Source organism: Triturus cristatus, chromosome 3_2, assembly GCF_964204655.1.
Source record: "Triturus cristatus chromosome 3_2, aTriCri1.1, whole genome shotgun sequence".
NCBI classification, from domain to species: domain Eukaryota; kingdom Metazoa; phylum Chordata; class Amphibia; order Caudata; family Salamandridae; genus Triturus; species Triturus cristatus.
In genome coordinates, this window is record NC_140584.1 from 165,874,197 (window position 1) to 165,899,892 (window position 25,696).

The following is a 25,696-nucleotide window of genomic DNA, read 5'->3' on the forward strand; positions in this document are numbered from 1 at the left end:
TTTCTGCAGGAAACTCACACTTGGGGGAGGGGGGGGGGGGATTGTATTCCACAACTTCGATGGAGGTGGAGAGGTCCGATATATGATATATCCTAATCTAGCTATGCCAGTGGAGTGCTGATTTGGGTGGCGGCTGTAGTCCCCTTTTTGGCCAAGGGTGTGAGCTGGATTCTGAGGGACGGTATGTGATTATTTTGGAGGCGCTGGATGCTAGGGATGTCTGCCTGGTGAATGTTTATGTTCCAAATGTGGAAGATGCTGGCTTCTTCGTAACGGTTTTGAACGCAGCAGCAGAGCATATTGGCCCCATGGTAGTGCTGGCTTGTGATCTGAACTGTGTGCTGGATGGTAATTTGGACAGTCTCCCCCCAAGAGTGGATATAAAACCTGCAATAACAATCGCATTGAGGGAGGCTATGGAGGGTCAGGTGTTGCAGGATGTGTGCAGAGTTTGTTTCCCTCAAAGTAAAGTTTATTCTTGCTACATTCCCGCAATGGGCACTTTAGCCAATTTGATTATTGCCTGCTGTCTGGCACCTTAGCTCATGCGGTGACGGATGTATCCTATCTGGCACGCTACTGGTCAGGATCACTACCGCTTGTTAAACTCGTTCAGGATAGGTAGAGCAACCCCTAGGGTGGGTGCCACTCGGGAGAATGAGGGTTGAGTCACTGGCGGGCCAGTTTTTTTTTTTTTTAAATGCATGTGGTGACTGACGTACTAGATCATTATTTCAAAGAGAACTGGGGTAATACGAATCCAAGAGGCACGGAAAGGGACACTTTGAAGGCATTGCCGTGGAGGGGTGGGGGTAGCAGAGTGTATGAAAGGCATTCAATGATGTCAAACGGCAGCTCCCTAGTTTACTACACGTTATGGAAAGGAAACGTTGGGTCCTAGAGGAGAATGCGGGTACGCAACCACAGCAGCTCGCAGAGAGGAGAGAGTGTAGGAGTGAGTTGATGGCAACGTGGGATCACTTAGACAAATGTGTCCGTACAAGCTACAGGCAGTGCCTCCACATGGAAGGGGATAAGGCTAGCATAATGCTTGGCCCACTTCTCCGCAGTGAGGCACGCTACCCACCTATGGTGAGAGCTTGGCAGGGGCAGGAGGTCTTTACTCAACAAGATAACAGATGCCTTTGCTGGGCATCTCCAAAAGGTATATGCTGCGCCGGTTAGCCCTCGACCAGATGCGGGAGAGGCCTACCTTACCGTATTGCCAATGGACTCCCTTTCAGATGCGGACTGTGATAGGCTGGACGCACCTATAACCACGGAAGAGATAGTGGTAGCAATTTGAGCACTAAAGACAGCGAAGATTGGGTGGGGATGGCCTGCCACCTGAATTGTATCAACGTAGAGCTGATGCCCTGGTAGAAGGCCTGTTAGAATTCTATAGTGAGGCATACAGGAAGACTATGCTGCCTGAATCTATGAGGGAGGCATTCATTGTTATGTTACCAAAACCAGATAAAGTCTTTGAAGAGGTGACTTCTTATCGCCCACTTTCAATGCTAATTGTGGATGTCAAATTCCTCAGTATAATCTCGCCATCTAGATTATTGGCGCACCTGCCACAGTTGGTGCACGAGGGCTAATGTGGCTTCATTTCCCGTAGGAACACCATCTGCAACTTGCGGAGGCTGTCCCTGATCATGCATTCTCCTCTATTGGAAGACGACCACTAAGCTCTGTTGCTGCTAGATTCGGAGCAAGCTTTTGACTCACTGTTGTGAAATTTCTCTGGCAGGTCTTGCGAAGGGTGGGCATAGGGATAGGGTACATAAAATAGGACCAGCTGTAATACAGAGCCCCGCTGACTCGTTTCGCGTGGGCGGGACGTTATCACGGCATTTCCCTTTACATAGGGGGGAACAGACAAGGCTGCCCATTGTCACCCCTGCTTTTCGCCCTCGAGATGGAGCCCCTGATGTGCCGGTTACAATCTCTACTGCGGGATGTGGTGTAACAATTGGGGAGACTACACATGTGGTCTTGTTATATGCAGATGATGCCTCCAAGGCAGCCGACATACTCGGTCCCTATCATGCTGGCCAGACTGTCTGAATTTGGCAATGTGTCTGGGCTGTAGGTCAACCGTACCAAATCGAAGCTGTTCCCGTTACGGACGTTGGTGGAGAGAAAGATGCAAGGAAGGTGACTGGTGTCCAATATCTGGGGCTCAAACGTAATCACGAGGCAACAGCATTGGAGTCTTTAAATATAGGCAGGGTCCTTGAGGGGCTAAGGACCATGGTCAAGTTTTGGAATACCCTCTGAATGTCCTTGATGGGCAAGCTGGAGTTGGTGAAAATTAGGATTTGGACATGCTGCCTGTTTGTTTTTCAGGGGGCTATGTTTGAGATTCCGCTTAAGTATTTTGTGGAACTGGGTAAACTGGTGATTGAACTACTATGGCCCTCAGGGAGGAAGAGGGTCAGTCTTGCGTCTCTCAAATGCCCCTGGAGAAGAAAGTGGCTTCAATTATCATCCCTGGATCGTTATTACCTTCTGGCTCAGCTGCAACTTGCGGTGCATTGGTTTGATGAAGGTGTGAACTGGGAGCAACGAGTGTTACGCGGTACTTGTTCGGGGGCTCTGTCACCGGAACTATTGATGTTGGGGGCATGGGGTCCTGGAGTTCATGCCGTCTGTAATTGGACAGGTATGGGCCTGGGAGAGGGTGGTCCGTCAGGTCCTTTGCAGGGCTCCTTATGCCCCCGATATGTGTATCTGGATACTATGTCCTGTCGGTAGACAGATGGTGAGAGGGAGGGTGCGAGAACTTACATGACATAACCTAATGATAGATTTATCACATTGACGGGTGCCAAAGACTTGTTTGCCTTGGGGACAGGTCAGTTCTTACAATTTTCGAAAATAGCAGCGATGGCTCGCAGGAAACGGCTTTCCTTTCTTGAAGTCACTCAAGAATCTCAGACTGGGGACTTTGCTGAATATGGCATGTGGCCGAAAATTGATCGTACATGTCTATAGAGCCCTGCAGGACAATTTGCCTAGAAGCGCCTTACCAAGGCATAAAAGTGGGATGGGATTCGAGGGCTCCTCTTTCTGTCAAAGAATGGGAGGGACTACATGAGGGGGTGAAGGGAACATCCAAGAACTCGAGATTTAAATGAATCCAGTACAGTGTTGTCTATTGGGTGTACCTCACTCCGATTACACTGTACGCCATTTATCCAGCACATTCCACCTCCGGTCCCCGATGTACTGGACAGGGTGCTGAGTTTATTCATATGATATGGGGACGCACTACACTGGCAGACCATTTTGGAGTCTTTGGCTGTAGCTACAGGGTGGACCATTCAGAGGGAGGTCAGTCAATGCTTGTTGGGTATGTTACCGGCCTGAAAGAAAAAAAAGTTACACAGGAAGTTTATCCTCCTGGGGTTGGTACTTGCTAAGAGTAGAATAGCTATCAGGTGGTTGACTCCTATTGCCCCAAAGGTGTTTGAATAGTTGAGTGAAGTGGGGAATCGGTGGTGGCCAAGGAAAGTCATATGTGACGCACTTGTAGAGACAAGCTGACGGACGACCTGCAGGCATGGGCAGCAGTGCTTGCCAAACTCCTGGAGCCCCCAGAAGCCCTGTCCCCATGAGCTAGAGATAGGAAATGGAGGAGTTAGTACACGTGCTGGGTATTGGATGGGTGCCATACCTGAACTACTTCTACATTGACCTATGTATAATTGCAAATCCGAATCGACCTTACATCTGAACCTTTGTCACTGATGTTTTTTGTACCATAGCTACTTGTCCAAATGGAGCAGGCTGTGGTGGATGGGTGGGTGGAACAATCTTGTGTTATCTTTGACCTGATAATTGAGATGTATAAACTTGTATTTCTTAAATGTCAATAAACATTTATTTTTAAAAAAATGAGCTTGCACTTATTTAATTTAATGTATGGTGAGCCATCTTCATAACTGAATGATTGCGTGCTTCATGGATTTTCTGACAATACACTCCCTAGTGATTCTTGTAAGTTAAGAGCTACAGAAACAAGCTCACTCGGGGACAACTCACACAAACCACATTTGAGGTCAGCCTTAGGTGGGCACACGTAACCATCCACTACTGTACCGGTGTGAGGTTCCTTACAAATGCCTGTGCCATGACGGTCGGTCACAACCAATGCTTGCAGCACAATACCAAGCGTCTGCTTCTTCAAGTGATATTTTAATATACAGGTTCATTCTCTGAAGTGCACTGAAAAATAGGCTGCACAAGTTATTCAGATGCATGGCCACACAAAAAGGTGTACTGAGGATTCCAGCCTAAATAAAAGTCTTATTATTATTATTTTTATTTCAAAGAAGAAGGTCCTCCTGTAGATTGTCAGAACAGTGAAGGTGAGTAATAAAGTGACTAAGTGGTGCAGTTGTGTCATATACAGAATTTATACATGTGACAATAAGTTATTATATAAGGCACTGGTAATGCAAGTGTCACACAGCACATTCAAAATTTAAACTCAGTCTACATAGAATTGTCTACGTTTCGACACCTTAGTGTAATTATTTAAGACGGGGTTATTATCAGGACAGAATAGGAAAGGGATACACCTGAAAGTAAAACGTGTCAGGTTTTAAATTGTGTACATAGTCCATACTTACATGTAAATCTACAATGACCATGATGTTACAACAACACATTAATGGTACGTACCAGCTAATCAGGGCCAAAAGACCCGTAAGTGTGGATATGCATTACTCCTTTCAGTTGAAGAAAAATATCTGACACCTACATATCCATTTATGCTTTTTTTTATTGAACACCTGATAAAACCGAGAAAAAACAATCTGTACAGTCTATTGGTAGGCTCCGATCTGACACATTTAATTTACTTTGTTGGAGGATAGGATTAGATCACAACTATCATTAAATACAGGTCCTTTTTCTTGCAGTTAAATCTGATTCAATTAACAGAGCATTGGCTCCGGATTACCAGTGATATAGCCACACTTTTTTTTTTTTTTTTTTAATTGTGTTGTGTGACACTAGCATTACGAGTGCCTTTTATAACAACAGATTGTCACAATCCGCCACATGTATATATTCTGTATATAACACAAGCACACCACTTAGTTACTTTGCTCACCTTCACTGCGCCAACAACCTACAGGAGCATTTTATTCTTTCAAAAAACAGAAAAAAAGATAAAATATGAATGTTGTGCCATTTGGGCCTATTATTTACATCAATGAATGCACTTACCACTTTGTAAAAATAATACCGGTTTAAACTTCTTTATGTTGCTATTGCTGTGGAAGTCCAAGGCTACACTTACCCCTTGGGGACCACCTTTTTGATAACAATTGTTTGGCCAATGTCCCTGGGTTGCCCCTTTTTTCTAACACTAAATAAAAGTGTTGCACATTTAAAATCAGGGGGCTCAGATGTATAGCTTCCATTGGTGCAGCGGCGCAGTTGCACTGGAGCCCAGAGGTCTGAGGGGCCGACTGAACCCTGATTATTGCTGTATTTTATCATTCGAACAGCAGCTCATGAGCCCATTTTGTTTCCTCGCACTAGGGTCCCTGACAGACTGACTATGCTACTGAGCGAGGACATAGTCAATGTTGCAATGGCTTTACTGGCTACCTATAGTTAGAAAGGCAATGTTCAAGTTTAAGAAGTACATGATATTGCCACTAGGTGGTAGTACCATGCACGGAGTCCAGAGGTTCCCCAAAAGTGTCCAGGGCTCAATGTAAAACCCAAAGTGCTCTATTTGTGGTAGTGTGGGTGAGCAGCCCAGGCCTAACACAGAGGAGTGCAAGACATTTATTGCACAACAATGATCAATAATGGTAACATGACTCAAGAAGGAGATCCAGACCAATTTTAGAAAATTATACTTTGTTTGTACTTTATTTTAAGACCAGGATCTTTGTATAAATGTAAGTACGTTTTTAATTAACAATACTTTTCACTTTGAAAAAGTGACACTTTGAAATTTTTCAACACAGTCCAATGTTATCCTATGGGGAAAACAATATTGCAGTTAAACAGGTAAGTACTGTACTTACAATCCCAGTCTTCTGAGCCTAAAGTCAGGCGAGTACCAAAACTTCACCACCAGCGGCACAGGGGCAGTCAGGTGCAGAGGTCAAAATCAGAGTTCGGCGCAATGCTTTCCAATGGAGAGAGGGGGTGAATGGAGCCACACTACTTGCAGGTAAGTAGATCAGTTGCAGGGGCCAAGCTTTGGAGGTTAGGCAAAGCACAAGAGGGGCCACAAAGCAGCACCAAAAATACATGAACCGGAACAGAGGCGGCCAGGTGCAGTTTCGAAGTCAGGTGCCCAATGCTTTTCGATGGGGATTCTCCTTTCGGCAAAGAGCCCGCAGGCGTGGCACCGGAGGTTGCAGGAGGAAGAGCAAGAACAGCAGAAGTAAGTAGAGATGTAGGGGGTCCCAGGGTCACGGTCGGGTCAGCTCACCGAGGGGTGCCTTTCGAAGTCGGTGTCTTCTTACCGGAGCGCGTCCCAGTCGGGGTTGCAGGGGCTCTGGATTCACACTGCAGGCGCCATTGTGGAGGTCAGGGAATAGTGGATATGAGGTTAGGAACGCTAGTGAGACTACACAGCACAGGTGAGCCACTCAGACTTGGGCCGTGGGCGTCAGGTGCAGAGCGGGTAGGAGACACAAATCCTCCTGCATCCGGAGTCCTTAGAGTAGGTTTATTCTGGACTAGAGGGGTGGAGTTGGCAAAGGTGGGCCACCTCCTAGCCTTTCTAAGTTTTTCTGCCCAAAGTGGGGGTGTAAAACTGGGGCTGCCATCTGCTGCTAGCAGCTGAGGCTGGGGCAGGGGGGGTGCATTATAAAGGCGGCAGGCCTTTGAAGCTTCACCTTTGAGCACTGATGCATCCTGGGGGAGGAGGTCTGACACCTCTGCCCAGGATATACATGGTTTCTGTTCCCAGAGAGCAGAGACTGTCCACCCTGGGGTCGAGAAACAGGTCTAAGTGCGGCAGGCTGCCTAAATCCAGCCAGTGCCCACACCAGGGTCGGAAGGTTTTCATGAGGCACCTCTGTGGTACCCTCTGAGCACATGTTTTAATAAATCTCACACTAACATCAGTGTGGATTTATTACAAGGAGCTGTTTGGCACCAAACACTCCTGGTTACAGTGAAGCCATCATAGTGCTGTGGAACTCAGTTTGTCAAGTTCTCAGCCCATGTAATCTCTACGGCTTCCCTGGCACTCACAATATTAACGAACATACCCTAATACTGTATGTAGGAGCATATCTGCACATGCAGATATGCCCTCATCTGGTATATAGCACACCCTGCTATGGGGGGTGACTTACCTATATCTGAGGCAGTGCTAGCTGAGGGGGTCCCAGGCGACCATCTTCATCCTCCAGGCCCTAGGTACCCAGGGTACCACTTACTAGGGACTGACAGGGTGGGCACCAATTGTGAACATATTGTTAGGGAAAGAACACTGGTACTGGGAATCTGTACAGCAGGGACCCAGTACTATACAGTCAAAGTTGCATCAAAAGCCAGGCAAAAAGTGGGGTGGTACTGCAACAGAACCCCATTTTCTCACATTAAGTCACTCTAAATTGTCCACAGATCCTCCCAAAGAAGAAAGCTCCACTATACCTACAAGTTAATGTCAAACAATACAAACCAAATAGAACACTGCGCCCCAGCCTTGCACCACTTATCATCATACCACTTTACCATAAGAAATCCGGGGGCACTGCTTTCTCAGTACGTGCTGCCAAGCTCTGGAACTCACTACCATCCACTATTAGAAACACCCAGAACCATATACACTTCCGAAGACAATTGGAAACGTGGCTACATCTAGCTAACTGCACTATCAGCATCCCAGCAACAAAGCCAGAAAACAGTTGCACCCTCAAGCGTAGTCCTCAGCTCAACCCACAAATTGCAAACAACTCATTCAGCAATCTGCTTTCATTATCCAGCTAAGAAAAACAAGCATTTGCATACCTAGTAGGTCTCGCCTTTGGGACCTTATAAGTGATTATCCAGAGCTTTGCCAATGTTTTTAAGCTATGTGGTAGAGCAGTGTGGCTGCAGTGGAGCATGTTGATACGTTATAATAAGAAAGTGCTATAAGCATTTTTGTTACCTTATACATAAGCGAAAAAACATTATGTACAAAATGAATTAACATAAGTGTCTTCTATCTTTTTTCGTCCTTGCAATACTGGCAACTTCTTCCTGCCTGTTCTAAAGCTTGTTTGTTATAGTTTTTTTAATGTTATGGGGGGGTGGAGGTTGGGTAAATAGTACCTGAATTACAACACAAGCAGTGGACGGACACTAGGGAAGAATCAACAGATGCCAGATTCCAAGGGCAAACTGAAGTAGGGCTGAGTGATGCGGAGTTGGTGGTGTGCTGGTGCAGAGGTGATGTTCAGGTGATGCAGTGATACTAAGGTGGTGCTGAGGTGGTGGTAGTACTGAGCTGGTGCTCAGGTGGTAGTCTACCAGGGAGAAAGGGTAGCATCAGAACTGCCTGGCGCTGCCTACGTGTATCCACTACCTGCGCAGGCGATGAGACACGCTGTGCAGTAGCCACACACACCAAGCATTGTGCGCGATGTTCGTGCAGTGTCCCTCCATGGTTTCCTGCTACCAGTGTGCATGCAGTGGCATAGGATGAACGTGACAAGTATTAGCAGCAGCCACTATTCAGGGATCCCGGGCAGCCATGCTGGCGAATGTCCTTTCTTTCAGATAAGGACAACTTCTTGGAGTTACCTGACATCAGCAGCACTGCTTCCGCTGGCTTTTTGGAGAATGATGGTGGAGCACCAAATTCGGGCTGCTCTCGCTCTGTGTGGGGGTGGTTCATGCGCTGTTGCAGGTGCTGAATCTGGGTTCACAGGCGTGCGGCACAGGAAAGCTTTCGAGCAGGATCAAGAGGTAGCGGTGGCGGCCTGACTGCACCATGCACATGACTACCGGGGAGGCGGGAGATACTATTGTATGCGGCACAGGGAAGGCCGTTCCGGCTCACGCCACTTCACACTGTACATGGGGCTGGATGTGTGAAAGGGAGTGGAGGCGCTGTACTGCCCGAGGCTCCATGGATCTGTTATGGGCAGCATCGTACTAGAAGCAATGGGCAGGACGTGGCGCGATCACAGAACAATGACACTGCAAATAACAAGCTGCCAGGGGCGGAAGGTGTTGTTATAGAGAACAAAACAGCGAGTTACATGAACTGGGAGCAGCGTGGTGCTCTAGCAAGCAGTGAGTAGAGAGCATAAAGAAAAAGTTGTGCACTGAAGCAAAACACATGGCCGATAGTGAAAGAAGCCATGTATCAGGGGCAGTCTCCAAGGTGGAACAAAACAGTACAAAGGCGGGACAAATGTTTACAATTCACCAACAAAAACAAGAGAATTTGTAAAGGCAGACAAAAGAACCGATAGAAAGCGCTGGACATGTTTAAAGCCCATAGAGTGAATACCACATGTCTCGAAGTCAGCACATGCGCACTACCTAGGCTCGACCTAAAAAGGGCTGACCTACAGTTCAACTGCAGCTTATGTCATGGCGTAAACAGCAGCAGAAAGAACTCAGATGCTGAATCACACGTTTAAACAACGAGAAAGAAGGCGTTTATAATGGAAAAAAAGACTTTCTACAATGGCCACAACTGCTTTATTACTCTGAAGTAAATCTGTACCAAACCAATTGTGCCCTATATCTCGGGCATTTTCCAGCTTTTCAATAAGTTCAAATTAAATGAATAGAAGGCATTCATTATTGAAAAAAATAAGCGCACTGCCAAAATGTGCATTGGAAAGGAGACTCACACAACCCACACCGCATTTGGCGATTAGTGATTCCACAATGCTCCCTGCTTTGACCGGACTAGAAAATTTCTAAAAAGAAAAATACGGGTATTAAGAATTAGGAACACTATTTCAACACATTTGCCTACAGTTCTGAGTCCTGAAGAGAGCCCCTAAGCAACGTTCGGTTTGAAACAAGTCAGCAGCATGATACCTAGGGAGTTTGCCTATGTAAAAGAGTAATATTGGCTGACAGGGAATGATTGGTGCAATATAAGCTGAATGGTCAGATCCTGTGAAGCCTTAAACTAAAAGAAAGGTTAACACTCCTAGGTTATGAGCCAATTCCGCAGGGGCTAAGTAAGGACATTCCACCGTGTGCCCCTTTTGGTTTCTTCCCATTTCAGTACTGGTATATTGATTCTATGTCAGGACCGGAGGCTCTGATTATCCTTCTCATTTCTTTAATGATAATTTTCTCAGCAGCCAATACAAATACAGAAACCAAAAATACTTCAATGCCCATGAACACACTTGTGTCATATAACCAACCACAGAGAGCATCCCCATATAAAAACTCTTATCCTGATAATAACGTGCTCTTTCTTTGCTGCTCCGCAGCCAGTTAAGTGCCTTACTTTTCTTCGTTCATGTGTATAATCTGTTATGTGGCTTATTGCATGCTTTAATGTTCTTTGGTAGCGCGTACCGCATCTTCATAGTTTGGGGCATTTCCGCTTCTACGCGGTTGCGTTTTGTTTTCTGCTTTAACTTTCACTGCCACTTGTCAATCAGTTTCATTTTGCCTGCAACTTCCAAGCGCGTACCGCATCTTTGTCATCTAGCTATTTACCGCTAGTACGTGGTTGTTCTTTGTTGTTTTTTCCTCTCCGCTTGAGCCACTCGTGCCTTGGGAGCACTCTGCCTCCACGACTGGGCGCTTTTGCGCCCACATTTAACATGCGTGGAGAGGGAGATAACGAGGACACGCGTCGATTAGACGTGTAGTTCTCTTTCTGGCTTTAGGGGTGGCCTGCTCTGCGCACGCGCGGCGGCCATTTACCAGTTTTTATCGCTGAATTTTGGGTTTAAACGAGCACGGTAGCATAGCTTTTGTTGCTCTTGTCCCACCAGGCTCCCGGCGACCCCGTGTCAGATAGGTCGAGTGGGGCTGGATAATTGCTGCATAGGCTTTGCCTCAAGTGGATTTGGCAAACCCTCCCTCCACATTTTATTACATTTTGCACACCAGTGTAAACATTTTTGTTTCACATACGTGCATTGGCTTGCCTGGGGTTTCTCCACTCCCCCTCATTAAATTGCTGTTGCAATTGGTTGCAGACCTTGTGTGTGCAACTTGGCCCTTATTGTGTGTAACGGGCAGTCCTCCTGTGGGAAAGTGTGTCACTTTAGTGTGACAGTATGTCGGATTTTAATTTTTAGGCGGAATATTTTGATGAGGAACCCTCTGGGTCCATGGAGCAGGAGCTTGTTTAGGCGCTAGACACAGAAGTGAAACACTCGGTCAATAAGGCTCTGGTGAGCGCCATCGAACCATTGAAGCGTCATTTATGTACTTGCACCCTTCAGCAGGGCTGGCTCCCCAGCTCCGGCAGTCATCCTACCACCATGGGAAAGGGTCCAAGAGTCCCCACGCAGCAAAAGCAATGTCTAATGATCATGATTATGGTACTTCCTCCAAGGAAGCAACTATTTCTGAGTTACCTCAAGGGGATGGCAATGATACCTCCTCAGACCCAGCTTCTGAGCAGGAAGAGTCCCCTAGACCCTCCAAAAAATTAAGGAAACAGAGTTATGGTGATGCACCTTCTCATCCTAAACTCCTTACCTTTGACCGACAGAGATAGTTCATCCTAATTCCACCGCCTGGCTTCCGCCTCCTGAGTTTGCTGAATATGTTCAGTCTCACCTTAGGCAGGCATTCGACAAAGATGTGAGAGTGCGCCTCCGCTCAGAATACCCACGGGCTGAATTGGCTGATAAGGTGCCGGAGATGCCGGAGGAGGATACTTCCATGCTCACCTATCTTAAAAAATATTCTAAGGATCCTAAAAAAGGTATAGGCGGGCATGGAGGTCATGTCAAGACAAACTTTTAGATTTGAAAGGTCCCCTCACTAAGATTTTGGAGTTGGGCTTTCATGCCAAGCAGTCTACAATGGTAATTGACCCGGAAGAACTGATTGAATGGGCGCAAAGGGAGATCTGTCAGCTGGGAAACGCGAATTGCGCTATGTCTAGAGAACGACGTCGCTCCATACTTCTAAAGCTCGATCCTAAATTGGCAGAGCTCTCCTCTTTCGAATCAGGTCCCCTTGCTCAGGGTCTCGTCTTCGGTCAACCTTTTCTCAAGAAATTGACGAAGTTTGTCGCACACTTAATGGTTTGGACAAAGCGCAGGGTTCCCTTAACAGAGCTTTCCGCCCGGTTTTCGGTAGGGCCGGACGATATCGTGGACGGTCGTTCGCCGTGGTTACAGCCAAGGTGCCCCCTGTGGTCAGTACCAGCAACACCGAGGAGGTTACCAGGACTCCAGTTACAATAGTAACTCCTCTTCATAAAGGGCAGATACGGAGACAACCAGGGCGGTCACCAAGATGACGGAACTTCAGGTGAGACTGATTCTTTCTATAGAAGTGATGTTGGCGGGCAGGATTCAGTTTTTTCTGCTCAATTGGCACACAATCTCGCAAGATGCATGGGTCTTAGAGACAGTGCAGGGGTACAAGTTAGAGTTTTACAATTCCCCCAATCAGGTTTTGCCTCCACACCAAATGTATTTTTCCCAACAAGTTCAGGTCTTCAACTTCAAAGAGATAACTTCTCTCCTAAAGAAAGGGGCCATAGTGGCCACGGATCGTCATCCCAGAGGCTTCGGCAGCAGCGTTTTCCTAGTAGAGAAGAAGGGAGGGGTGGATCCAGGCTAGTTTTAAATCTAAAGGATTTCAATGGATGGGTAGTATATTGTCATTTCAAGATGGAGGGTATTAATCTTCTACGCGACTTCCTTGAGGAGGGAGACAGGATGGTCCGTCTGGACCTGAAAGATGCGTATCCGTCTGTTCCCATTTACAAACCGCATCGACGTTTTCTCCAGTTCCACTGGCAGGGAGTGTAGTATGAATACAGAGTCCTTCCCTTCGGCCTCTCGTCCGCACCTTGGTGCTTCACGAAACTTCTGCGGCCAGTAGTGGAATCATTGAGAGCGGGGGGGAGGGGGTTCGTCTGATTATATACTTGGACGACATCATCATCATGGCTCGTTGTCCTCAACTGGTGATGACTCATCTAGAATGGACGATCATTCTTTTACAGTGTCTCTGCTTTCTTATAAATCCACAAAAATCGATCTTAGTACCAACTCAGTCAATCGAATTTCTGATAGACTCCAAGAGTTGTCAACTCCTCTTGCCAGTCCAGAAAATCAGGACTATCAAGAGAGAGTTGAGGTTGATTTTGCGCAAGCAGAGTGTGTCATTGAGATCTGTAGCTCGGATCGTAGGGCTGATAGCTTCTTCAATTCAAGCGATCTACCCGGGTCCCCTTCACTACCGGGTGCTTCAACGGCTCAAGATTCGGCATCTCCAGAAAGGCCTCGGATACTCAGATTAGATTCTTCTCTCCAAGGAGACTAGGTTGGAGATGTTGTGGTGGCTGGACCACATGGAGGCCTGGAACGGTCAAGCCCTCTTCCGTTCTACCCTGAATCTGGCAACAGAATCCGATGCCCACCGGTGGGGTTAGGGAGGCCGCTGTGGTCAGATTTCCACGGGCGGCCGCTGGTCTCAGGAGGATCTTGCGTTACATATCAATTGCCTGGAACTCCTGGAAGGCTCCTTTGCGATCCGCTGTTTTCCCCCCTCGAAAGACGAACTGCTGTATCCTGCTTCGCATGGACAACGTGTCAGTGGTACTCTATGTGAACAAGCTAAGGGGGAAAAAATCCTGGATTCTAGCAGAAATTGCCAAGGATTTTTGGCACTTTTGTCTTTAAAATTTTTTGGGTGATAGCGGAGTACCTTCCGGGCTGCAACAACATGATGGCTGATTGGCACTCTGGACACTCACATGATTTCAGTGACTGGAGACTCCATCCACAGATTTTCCAGTCGCTAAACCGACTTTGGGGTCCATGTCAGATAGACCAGTTCGCATCACATCTCAACAGGCAACTCCCAGCATTTTACAGCTGGCGTCCGGATCCGGAAGCTCTTGCCACGGATGCGTTTCTACAGGACTGGCCGACATCTCTATGTTATGCCTTCCCGCCGTTCATGAGGATTCCCAGGGTTCTGGCACGAACCAGGCGTCATCAATCAGAGTTGATTCTGATCACTCCATTATGGAGAGAGCAAGCATGGTTCCCAGTACTTCTGGAGATTTTTTGTGCAGTGTCGTTCCTCCTTCCACTGAGGTGGAACCTGTTGTTGGATCCTCTGAAGGCTCCACATCCTTTGATAGAATCAGGGCAACTTCTTCTGGTAGCATGGTAGGTTTCAGGGACAGATGGAAGATTCCAGGCCTTTCGCGAGACGCTGACAGATTTATCAGCGAAGCATGGTCCTCTAACAGCCACAAGCAGTATTTCTCGGCTTAGAAACGATGGTGTAGTTGGTGCGCTCAACGGGATGTGGATCCAGCTAAAGCACAGGTCTCCTTCACTGTAAACTTTCTAGCCTCCATCGCTGCTTCTGGACTAGCCTATAGAACTGTGAATAATTTCCGGTCCGCCTCCTTAGCAGGTCACATTTCAGTGGATGGCAAACTGGCAGGAGAGCATCCTTTGATAGGTAAACTGCTCAGGGGTATCCGGATGGTCAAACTCTCTTACCCCAAATATTCAGAGTTATGGGAGGTGTCATTCGTTCCAAGATTCTTGGAGGCTTGGCCTTCCAATCAGTATTTGTCCAGAAAACAGCTTTCTGCTAAATTGACTACGCTACTCTACCTAGTATCATGCAAAAGGGTTTCAGAGGTCTGTGCTTTAGATCTAGCAGGTCGTAGGTTTTCCCTAGAGGGTGTGACTTTTGCAATTACAAAATGTACTAACTGTAACACCTCTTCAATAGCTTACCCAGCTTTCCCTTACAATCCTAAACTGTGTGTGGTACAGTGCATAAAGGATTATGAGGTGAGTACCGCTAAATTTCGGCAAGAGATGAGGGGTCAATTGTTAATTGCACTGCAAAAACCCTTTCGCCCAGTAACTCCAGCTACCTTGTCAAGATGGGTGAGTTGGCTCATGAGCAAAGCAGGTATTGATGTCTCGAAATTTGGAGCACATTCAGCTTGTGGGGCTATGGCTTCTAAGGCCTTCTCCGTAGGGCTCAGTCTAATAGATATTATAAATGCAGCTGATTGGTCAACTGAATCTACGTTTAAATATTTTTACTATAAGCCTATTGTGGATGTGGCTTCAGTGGTGGTGGCTAAGCTTTAAACAAGCATAATCGGAGCCTCCGGTCCTGACATAGAATTCAAAATTTGGGAACATACGTGACAAGAATTTTCAATTCTATTAAGGACACGGAGGCGAGGATTATCCTATCCAAAGACATGGATATCATGTATTAAATACTGTATTATATGGCTTTGAATATCTTTGTACTGCATACATGTTCTTATGTTCCCCTTCCCTTTCTGATGTATTAGTTTGCTATCAGAGGGCGAACCATGCTACGATCTTATCCTTTTCATTACAGGTGCCGATCTCAAGTAGTGCATGATGGTCCACGTTTTTAGAAGGTCTTCACGTTTATCACGGAGGTTACTGAGAAGAGCTGGTTCAGGAACCAAGTCTAGAGTTGGGAGCCCCATTGGGCTGCAAGTTATCGCTGATAGAGGAAGCTCTTCCATGTTAAAGATGATTCTTCAGGATCAAGTTATTGTTTATGGACTTAACTGTTTGATGTTTTTGTCAAAGAAAGAGGACTCTATTATCAGGACCAGAGTTTATAAGGGATACTCTCTATGGTTGGTCACGTGACACGAAAAGTGTTCATGGGTATTGAAGTATTTTTGTTTTCTGTATTTTTATTGGCTGCTGAGAAAATTATCAGTAAAGAAATAAGAAGCATAATCCTCGCCTTCGTGTCCTTAAAAGAATTGAAAATTCGTGTCATGTATGTTCGCAAATTGAATTGTTACATGTTTTCTATCATGTGTTTTAATGTTGTGTTTATCAATTTGTTGATCTCAATTTATTGTAGGAGATGTAACGTATGATTTTGTGTTCTGTTACATGAAGATGTTTCTCCTCTGTCATTGACAGTTATATGGTGGCACCGAAACCAATCAGCAAGCTCTGACGTTATTTTGCGTTTTTCTTAGAAAGCGGGGCTGCAAGTTTTTTTTCAGCCTCATACTCTCATGTGCTTGAGAAACGAGTTCTAAAAAATCACAACAGCATGTTCTGTATTTTAAGTGCCCCTTGACCACCATCCGACCTCTGTCTTTCGGGAATAGGAACATAATCGCTCACTTGGAATCTGCTGATTTTGCCATTTTAAAGGACCACGGAATGCCATCAAGGAGGGCGCTTTGCTAATACTTATCTTGTGCTCACGAAGGGTCGTGTCGCTGGTGGGAGCTATTCCGCATTCGGCGGACAGCCTGCACGCTCCCAGCGTGCACTAGACCCCAGGGCTACCTGTCCACCTCACCGGGGGACTGCGAGGACCAGCAGCCCCTACACCTAACAGCTGGTGCCTCTTCCCCCGGAGGTCACGCCCCCCACCTGACGCCTATTTACTGTTCGCGACACCCGCTTCGCGGGTGCCGCTCACTTGGAATCTGCTGATTTTGCCATTTTAAAGGACCACGGAATGCCATCAAGGAGGGCGCTTTGCTAATACTTATCTTGTGCTCACGAAGGGTCGTGTCGCTGGTGGGAGCTATTCCGCATTTCGGCGGACAGCCTGCACGCTCCCAGCGTGCACTAGACCCCAGGGCTACCTGTCCACCTCACCGGGGGACTGCGAGGACCAGCAGCCCCTACACCTAACAGCTGGTGCCTCTTCCCCCGGAGGTCACGCCCCCCACCTGACGCCTATTTACTGTTCGCGACACCCGCTTCGCGGGTGCCGCTCACTTGGAATCTGCTGATTTTGCCATTTTAAAGGACCACGGAATGCCATCAAGGAGGGCGCTTTGCTAATACTTATCTTGTGCTCACGAAGGGTCGTGTCGCTGGTGGGAGCTATTCCGCATTCGGCGGACAGCCTGCACGCTCCCAGCGTGCACTAGACCCCAGGGCTACCTGTCCACCTCACCGGGGGACTGCGAGGACCAGCAGCCCCTACACCTAACAGCTGGTGCCTCTTCCCCCGGAGGTCACGCCCCCCACCTGACGCCTATTTACTGTTCGCGACACCCGCTTCGCGGGTGCCGCTCACTTGGAATCTGCTGATTTTGCCATTTTAAAGGACCACGGAATGCCATCAAGGAGGGCGCTTTGCTAATACTTATCTTGTGCTCACGAAGGGTCGTGTCGCTGGTGGGAGCTATTCCGCATTCGGCGGACAGCCTGCACGCTCCCAGCGTGCACTAGACCCCAGGGCTACCTGTCCACCTCACCGGGGGACTGCGAGGACCAGCAGCCCCTACACCTAACAGCTGGTGCCTCTTCCCCCGGAGGTCACGCCCCCCACCTGACGCCTATTTACTGTTCGCGACACCCGCTTCGCGGGTGCCGCTCACTTGGAATCTGCTGATTTTGCCATTTTAAAGGACCACGGAATGCCATCAAGGAGGGCGCTTTGCTAATACTTATCTTGTGCTCACGAAGGGTCGTGTCGCTGGTGGGAGCTATTCCGCATTCGGCGGACAGCCTGCACGCTCCCAGCGTGCACTAGACCCCAGGGCTACCTGTCCACCTCACCGGGGGTCTGCGAGGACCAGCAGCCCCTACACCTAACAGCTGGTGCCTCTTCCCCCGGAGGTCACGCCCCCTGTCCGTCATACTATAAACTGACCAGCCCCAAACGCAACGCGGGACGCGCGCGGGGAGAAGCGCGGGCGAAGCCCGGGCCAAGGGCGGGCCCGTTTAAGCCCGTTCAAGACCGGGCAGGACTGGACTGGGCCACCCTATTTACAGTTAGTGTTTTATGAATTGTATTACCATTGATATCTCACATTGACATTATTAGTATTGGTTTGAGAATAAGTATTAATATTGTAATCAACTTGTACGGCACAATGTCTCCAAGAACCACTAGGAACACTGTTAAAAAGCAAGCTCAATTAGCTGGTGAGATCATTGGCCCAATTGACCAATTCATAACCAAAGCCAATGACGCTATTGAGCAGGGCATTATCCTACTGGATCGAAGGATCTCACAAGATCTGTCGATAGCCAGGCATTCATCGATGGGCTTATTGGGTACTGCAAAAACCCCCTTACGTCCTGTTGATCTCCCTCCTCCAACGATAGTGTATGCAGAAACGCATACGGTTCCTCGCACAGTGGATCTTTCTGCATCTCTGGATTTGTCTGACTCCCATCTATCCTTGGAAAAATCTCCAGTTATTTTTGCCACTCAACCTGATAACACCTCCCCTTCAATGGTTAGGGGTACGCGAGAAGGAGCTATCCCTAAGAAAGTAAAGAGGAAGTCAATTGTTAAGCCTCCCCATTCCACCATTCAACCTGCCACAATTATCTCTGTAACTCCTCTTGTCTCAAATCTTACTCTGGAAAACCTTAATTTTCCATCTCCCCATCACTCTCCCTCATCGCCAATTGTTCAAATAGCGGATTCTATTCCAGCTAACTTGAACATAAGCTCCACCAGTTCAACCAGCAATCACGGCAGTGAAGATATGATGGACGGTAATCTCAAAATTAACACATGCACCAACGACAGCTTACTCCTTACTAGAATTGGCGATCTGTTTAAATCTCACTTGGAACCCATAGAAAAGGCCCTACACACGGTTCAGTCCCAACTCACCCAACTGTCCCTAGTAATATCTCAAAGTACAGGAAACAAGAAGGATTCCAATTTGGTGAAAGGGAGGTCCACTATTTTAAATACTCCTAACGCCAAAGCGTCAAAATCAGGAACCTTCGTTCAGAACCCCAAATTTAACAAACAAAAAGACCCTGAGAAGCCTATTCAAAATCATCACCTAGCATCTGTGAGCAAGCTACAACCACCTTCTAAATCCTCGAACCCGCCACCATCTCGCCCTGTAATTAATCCTAAACCAATAGCACTTCCCCCATCAAACTCTCCTCCTTCCCTTCCCACTCCTATACCCCCTACCCCCGCTCCTGCCCAATCCAACATCACTACTGGCTTCACCACCATTCCAATTAACCGTAACAGAAAGATTCCCCCTATCCATCTCCCACCCGAGGCCTCCCCATACGTAGTAATAATGACTGGGGTTCCGGAACTCCCCCCAAATCAGGATGAACCAGTTTGGTCCCTGAAAAATAAAGTAATCTTTTGGCTGTCCAACAATAGACCGCTTCCAATCTTTATGGACAACAGAGTTACTACAGTGCGTAGAGTGCCTTGGTTAGGCAACCAACCAAAAAATATACAGGGCGACTGTATAATAGTAAACTTCGAAAATCCCAATACAGTTGAGCATATCTGCTCTTGGGGTGATCAAACTTCTCCTGAAGGGATCGCTACCCATAACTTGTCGTACTTCTATCCCCCTAATACGCGACGCAATGCAGGCCCTCCATGGTCCTGGACGAGGGTAGGGAACTGGGGCGGTACCAGAGACCGAAACCAGTGGTTGGGGCATGGTTTCAGCAACCCACCATCAGGCCACTTTAGTAACTGGAGAGGTCCACTACTATCCAACAGATACGATTGCCTGGACATGGTGGATTGACTATCATCTCTACCTATGAAAGATAGCAGTTACAACAGCGCATTTCCTAACCCAAAAGTTCCCTGTAAGACCATTCGGGTGGCCGGCTCCTCCTTGTCATTCTTGCATGGTACCCAGTCTGAGTCTTCCCTTCTTCAGTATACCCTGGCCCAACAGCAGTCACCCTTCCCTCACCAGGACGCATGCTATAACATGTCAGCTACCCCTGCAGATCTGCTCCCAAACCCTCAATCTCCTACCCCCCAACCCAGGGAGCCTGAACCCATCCCTCCTTTTCCTGCTCTAACCACCCAGTCCCTGTCCCAACTTTCACATCCCTCTGCCGAAATTCACCCCTCAAATTCTATTTTTACACCAACCCAGGATCTTCAAATCATATTTTGGAATGTAGCTGGCCTAAGATCGAAAATCCATCTTCAATCTTGGGTGGAACTTACTAATAAATTCAAGCTAATATGTCTCGAAGAAACTTGGGCAATTAACCCTATCCATATACAGGGTTTTAAAACATTTCACCTTCCTTCCCTACCGTCCACTCACGGTAGACCTAAGGGCGGCTTAGCCATCTATGTTTCCAACTTAATTCCTTTTACAATCTCGGAAGTTCAGCTAGATTCGTCAATTGTTCAAATCCTTAAACTAGTTCCTGACAATAATTCCAGTTACTATCTCATTAACATGTATAATAATTCTTCACCTAGTGACTGTGTAAAATCTTTGTCGGAAATTACTCACTATATTCAAGACCAAAAAGCTAAGAGTCACGAGTTAAACTGTCATATTGTGTGGGGTGGGGATTTCAATGTGTATCTGTGCAACAATCATGGTAAAGGTATCTGTGGGCTATTAGACGAGCATGACGTTCCCTTGGCCCACTTCACTCATAATGCAGTGGGTCACGCACTAAATACTTGTATTTTCACATTAGAACTCGAATTCGCTAATACCCTAGTGTGTCCCGCTGTAGAGTTCAAAACGACCTTTCATGGTAGAGGTGCTACTACAATCATAGATTTTATCTTATGCTCTCAATCTTTAAAACACCGATTGAAGCAATTTACAACTGGCACCGACCCTTCAAGTGACCACTACCCAAATAGCATAACCATTGCTCTAAATTCACCATCTCCAGCCTGCACAAAAACAAGCTTCTTGGCGCAGCACACTCTGGAGATGAATAAAACCAATGGTTATACTGTTAAGTGGACGACGATCAATCCCACAGAGATCACCAGCAAGATCATCCAAAAAACCCTTCCTCTTATCTACCATTGTTTGGAGACGTCATCTTCCCCAAAGCTGATTCTTTCCAGCTTCACCAAAATATTAGAAGCCATCAGACAAGAGCTCACCCGATCTCATAAGACTTGCATCAATGATAAGGACTCAAGAGGGTGGTTTGATTTCCGCTGCCGCAAAGCGCAGCGTGCATTGAAAAATGCACTTCAAAATAAGATCAGGGACAAGCCGCAAATTGCCTCCTTGAGGAAAAACTATAAGATGGCACAGCAATCCCGTAAACGGGAAATAAAAAACAATCTCTGGGCCCAATTACACCAGAGTACTTTAACCAAGGACTCCACTATGTTCTGGAGAACCGTCAGGGCTCCTTTCCTAGTGGATGAAGCTGCGATACAGCATCTAGATGTGGCAGTACCTGCTGATAAATGGGTAGCACATTACTCGCAGATTTTCGCGGATAACCCCTTGACAACTGAGTCACCCAGACCAGAGGCGGAAGCTCCTACTAGTAATAACATCTTCCCCATTGACCTTCATTTTGATCTAGAGGAGATAATCGCAGCATTGACCGCCTCTAAGACCGGTAAGGCGCCCGGTCCAGACGGGGTTCCCTTAGACATATTTGTGAGCAATATAGATCTCTGGTCTCCAATTGTCTTGCAGGTTATGTCTGCAGTCACCCAGATTGGCCCTCTTGACTCTTGGTCTACTTCTGTGCTTCTGCCCATTTTCAAAAAGGGAGATCGGGACAATCCAGCCTGTTATAGGCCCATCTCCCTTTTGGACTCCCTCGGCAAGGTAGCTGGGAGACTAATTCTGGAGCGATTAAGGGACTGGTCTACAGAAAACAAGATCTTAACTGACCTCCAGTTTGGGTTTCAGGAGGGCTTGGGCACCGTGGAACAGGCCTTAAATCTGACTCTACTCATAGGCAAATACGTAGGGGCCAAAGGTGGTAAACTTCATCTAGTCTATGTGGATTTGAGTTCCGCATTCGATTGCGTGATTCACTCCAAGTTATGGGCAATTTTGAAGCATCTGGGCATCGATCTTGCACTGCTGAATTTTCTCCGAGAGCTATACTCGGACGCAAAAGCCTGTGTGAGATACGGTATTAAAGGGGAGCTTACTGAATCCTTTAATATCGAAAAAGGCGTAAGGCAGGGATGCGTCCTTGCTCCATTCCTATTTAACATCTATACTAACGGACTGGAGCAAGCGATGTTGGTTGACAGCAAAGATTTACCCTGCATAAACTCCCGCCCTATTCCTGCATTACTGTATGCAGACGATTCAGTTATCCTAGCAAGGACACCGAACCAGCTTCAGATTCAACTAGATAAATATTGCAAATTTATGTCTTCTCTTGGTCTCAAAGTCAATAAATCTAAGACCTTCGTTATGAACATCGGGAAGAGAGCCCAAAAATGTAAATCTCTCCTTATTGAGAAGACCAGACTAGAATCTGCCACTACCTACCCGTATCTAGGTATCCTTATAGATAATCAACTGTCCTGGAAACCTGCGATATCCAGCAAAAAACTACAGTTTCAACGCACAACATCTGCACTGACCTCGTTCTCTAGGAAACTGGGTAAGCCCGCCCCTACTGTACTTTTGCAGATTTACCAGGCCAAATGTATGAGTGTGGCAACATACGGTGCCGGAGTCTGGGGCTATGTGTCCACTGATGAGCTACAAATTATAGAAAATTGTTTTTTGAAATACATATTAGCCCTCCCTCGTAGTGCTCCTATTTTCGGCACCCATGCGGAACTCGGCCGGGAGTATCTGACTGATATCATTAGCTACCAGCCGATTCTACTGTGGCACCGTATATGGACTAAGGAGCAATGTCATCTAACTAGGTCACTAATATCTGACTGTCTCTCTTTGTCCTATTGGAAAAAGATTCCCTGGCTGCTATATGTATCGAGATTTTTAACAGATTTGAATCGCCCTGCATTTTTCACTGACCCTGAATCCTTATCAGATATATCCAGAAAATCCTTGAAAAAGCTTTGTGCTGATCATTTAAACGATCTCCGTTTGTGTTCTGAACTTGCCAAAAAATCAAACGTTCATTTAACGATGGTCCAATCTCCTCATGGCATTCAATTGTATTTATCTTTTTTTCTGTCAAATTATGAGAGGTATGTTTTAACCAGATTTCGGTTTGATCTATTTTATCGCCTTGTTTCACTGCCTGAGCCCTTAGTCTGGTCACGGGAACTACCAAACTGTCCTTGTGACGGTCTAACCCGCCAGTCAACCCTACACGTAACCTTTTTCTGCGGTTTCTACAAGTCTCCGCGGAAACGATGGCTGGTTCCTCTGCTCCGACATTTAGGGCTGAGAAGATGCAGACCGGCTCTTTTGGCACTTCAATACCTGGATACCCCGTATATAGCCAAAACCGTAGCATGCTTTCTTAAAGCCTGCTTGATAACTCATTCTCAACTATTGGCAACTGTTTCTTAAGATTTTACTGATTGCTCGGCTATTATTCCTGAATATAGAGTGTTAGCGTTTACTCCCAATTGCCTGCTTTCCTCAACAGCTATTGAACAAATTGATTTTTACTGATTACTGTGTTATTAGTTTTGTACTGTAGAGTGTTAGTGCTTATATGTAAAATGCTTCACTTTTTAAGCAGCCAATGAGCAAACTGATTTTTATAATGTTGTAATCCTTTAAATGTACTTTTTATGATTGTAAATTCAATCGAAATAAAGTATTTTATTGATTGATTGACAGTTATATGCAGAATGGATCATTTTTGATGTACAATGTGAGAGTTAAAGGGTGATCACAAAAATTAAGCTGTTTGCTCACAAAGTGAAATCATTGTGCTGTCAAAACAGATTCAGTACTTGTGTTTGTTTGTTCCTTGGAAATATGATAGTGGCCTATCCTTACTGACATTAAACAAGCCCAACCCCATGTTAGTCATTGAACTACAGTTCAACGTGGCCTTATATAGCTATGTATTTCCATAGAGGAGTTATTGCCCACAATAATACTAAAACCAAAATACATACCAATCAGCAATTAATTGTAACTTATACCTATTAAATTCAAAAAAAGCATATCTGCTATTAGGGTTGTCTATCACCTGCACTGTACGGTCAAACATCACCAAATTAACAGGCATGAAATAACTGAAGCGATCTGTCACACATTACTTGCTAATGTCGGACGGCTTTCATATAGCACATTTACTAGAGATATCAAATATATATATACAAGCTTTACACTTCTTTCCCTTTCACATAGACTCTCAGATATGGGAGGATGATTAAAAAAATGTACATCCCAACGAAGCTCTCCACTTCTCTCTCCCTCCAACCCAGCCAGCTCAAGAACACAACTATACACAAAACAAACCTAGGACTGGACAACCCAGTCCAGTAACTAGATAAGAACACTGTATCATATGAATTACGTAAAGGGACATGCAGAGCCGTTAAAAGCTACCTGCATACTGAAAACCATAAAACTACGTGTCTGTCTTTTCATCATCCTATGCACTGCATCCCATAACACTATACATGCATCGTGTTATCACGCACAGCATGGAACACTTACCTCACAAGATCAAAACAAAAACATCTTAACAACCACACACTACATGGTGTAGCGTGCTACTCACGTAGGCAAGCACTTAGGCGCCCCACATAGGAGCTAAGTAAATGCTGCAATACAAAAGTCTGCATAAAATATGCTCACATCTAATTAAAAACAGATTGTTAATCAAAAGGTCACCCTTTTAACAATGGGGATGGCGCATTAAAAGGTGCACACGTTTGGATGGAATATCTGAGCAAAACTGAAAGACGGCCATGTCATTCATAGTTTCCAGTCTCACTTTAAAGAACACCCATTTATTTTAGCCGACGTAGCTTAAAAAGGGTAAACAACTTTAACAGATGGACACATCTTCTATTCTCGGGTAGAATGTTAATAAAGGGTACGCCGTGATTCCACGACTGTGGCCTGAAAAAAAAGATGCCCCCTTTTTATTCCACAACAGCACACTCCAAAACAGCGCAATAAGGAATAACAGTGGGCGCGGGGTGGTGGAGATAGTAAAACCATCTGTTAGAGAGCATTAATGCTTGACGACAAGGCTGGGGGCTGTTATACAAAGATGTCCTTTAAATCCCTGACACAGTTCCTAAGCTCCAGGATGACGAAGAGGCAGCGGCTCATGTCTATGGGAAGTTAAAATTGACCTTACCTGTCAGCGGGGGCCGCCACGCGTCTGCGCTACCTACTGTATGTAGGTCGCGGCTCTGCGCCTTGTACGTGGTGTCACTTTGGGGACCTCTGCGTCCCCTCCTGGTTCACGACCACCGCGGCTGCAGCTGCCTCCAGCACAGCTCCCGCGCCGCCTCCCGCTGTCCAGCAGCGTCCTACTCCTTCCGGGAGCGCTGCCTTGGTAACGGGGCATTGGCCAACCTCTCACGTTCGCTCATAGGCTACGAGTTGTAAGTGTTGAGGTCTGATTTGCTACTGGACACGTCAACCACGTGCCTGCCGGTAGTTGTAGTTCATGCACTTCTGTTCCGTTAGAGAGACTAAGAAAGAACAACGCACGCAAGCGGCTGCACACTTTGTGTTCTAAAACAGAGTTTCTTAAACTTTTGACTTCTGTTGCCCCCCACTTAATCATTACTGGAATGGAGGGGGGGGGGAGGGGGAGCGAGGCCGGCCTGAGTTATTATTGGGATGAGACCCCAGGCTTAGCAGTTTGGA

The 25,696-nt window shown here is 46.5% G+C and overlaps 1 protein-coding gene across 4 annotated transcripts in view; it reads right to left on the reverse strand.

The window, feature by feature from the left end:
- The window catches only part of CEP164 (centrosomal protein 164), a 341,304-nt gene extending 315,949 nt beyond the window's left edge, over nt 1-25,355 (reverse strand). For all 4 annotated transcript variants that reach the window (XM_085647440.1, XM_085647438.1, XM_085647439.1 and 1 more), the window contains exon 1: nt 25,179-25,355. The gene's annotated coding sequence lies outside the window, so the exon portion shown is untranslated. The remainder of the gene's footprint in view (nt 1-25,178) is intronic.
- Nucleotides 25,356-25,696: the final 341 nt, after the last annotated feature.